The sequence below is a fragment of the Colobus angolensis genome, unplaced genomic scaffold (assembly GCF_000951035.1).
Source record: "Colobus angolensis palliatus isolate OR3802 unplaced genomic scaffold, Cang.pa_1.0 Scaffold3, whole genome shotgun sequence".
Taxonomy (NCBI): domain Eukaryota; kingdom Metazoa; phylum Chordata; class Mammalia; order Primates; family Cercopithecidae; genus Colobus; species Colobus angolensis.
The window spans coordinates 27,229,517-27,230,645 of NW_012116265.1; the positions used below are offsets into that span (position 1 = coordinate 27,229,517).

Genomic DNA, 1,129 nt, shown 5'->3' on the forward strand with positions numbered 1-1,129 from the left:
AAAAAAAAAAAAAAAAAATTAAAAACAATCCAGAAAACATGCTTTCATTTCAAACTCAAACTCTCAATGAAATTATTTCTAAGAAAAAGAAAAGCGGTCACCAGGTGTTAAGTCTCTCAGCTTTTCTGCTTGTTCTGGTTGAGGTAGAAGAAATAAAACTAGAAGGAGAAGAGGAAGATGGAAAAAAAAATGGACATTCTGCCCTCGATTTACCAGAATTAATTGAACTATTCATTTCCTTCTCTGTCAGTTTCAAACCCAAGTTGCAGTAATGAGACAGTCACTTACCAACAGGTGGGGCTGAAATAGATCTCTGGAGATCTCCTGGATGTCGACTAGGAAAATAATCTCCAAACAGCACGTTTCCACTCTTTTCACATTTCTTTAGCAGGTGTTTATGTCTACCCAGCAGGCAAATAACCACTTAGTAAAAGAAGCGCAGTCCAGGCTGCTCTGGGTATTGTTCTATTGCTGCTGCATCATAATCATAATGTGCTGACACAGTCTCGCAGTAAGAGAAGAAGGGCACTGGGGAGGAGCAGCCCTGCAGGTCTGCCCCTGAGAGGAAGTGTGGTCAGCATTCCCGTGGAGCCCCGACCACTTGGGAGTGGGCATTCAGGTGGTGGTGTGAAGTTTTCAGAAGATTTCTTGGAGAGAAAAGTCAATTTAGCAATAGTATAACCATGGAAAAAATATCATATTTTACATCACTGATCATTCAATTGATAATTTATTATTCAATTTCCCTGTATCCTAAGTTTCAGAGACTTAAATGTATTTAAGGCACTTTGAGCCTCTGTGAAGAAAAGCATCAAAAGAATATAGCATTTTTAGAGGGAAACTGCTTAGAAACAGAGCTGAGGCCGGGCACAGTGGCTCACGCCTGCAATCCCAGCACTTTGGGAGGTCAAAGCAGGATTGCTTGAGCCCAGGATTTTCAGACCAACCTGGGCAACACAGTGAGACCCCATCTCTATTGAAAGAAAGAAATGCTTTTAAAGATGCATAAAATATAAAACTGTATGTATAACTTCATTTGGAGATTGTAAGTCTGAATTTGTGGCACTTTGTCAAATTGAGGTCTGTGAGCAATTAGCCCTCTTTGTCCCTCATGAGATGGGCCTGCCTG

At 40.7% G+C, this 1,129-nt stretch overlaps 1 protein-coding gene across 1 annotated transcript in view; it reads right to left on the reverse strand.

Moving 5' to 3' along the window:
- Nucleotides 1–464, reverse strand: part of FAM71D (family with sequence similarity 71, member D) — a 38,410-nt gene extending 37,946 nt beyond the window's left edge. Inside the window, exons 1-2 of the mRNA XM_011949719.1 lie at nucleotides 289–464; nucleotides 102–158 (exon numbers count right to left, since the gene is read on the reverse strand). The gene's annotated coding sequence lies outside the window, so the exon portion shown is untranslated. The remainder of the gene's footprint in view (nucleotides 1–101; nucleotides 159–288) is intronic.
- Between the last annotated feature and the right edge of the window lie 665 nt (nucleotides 465–1,129).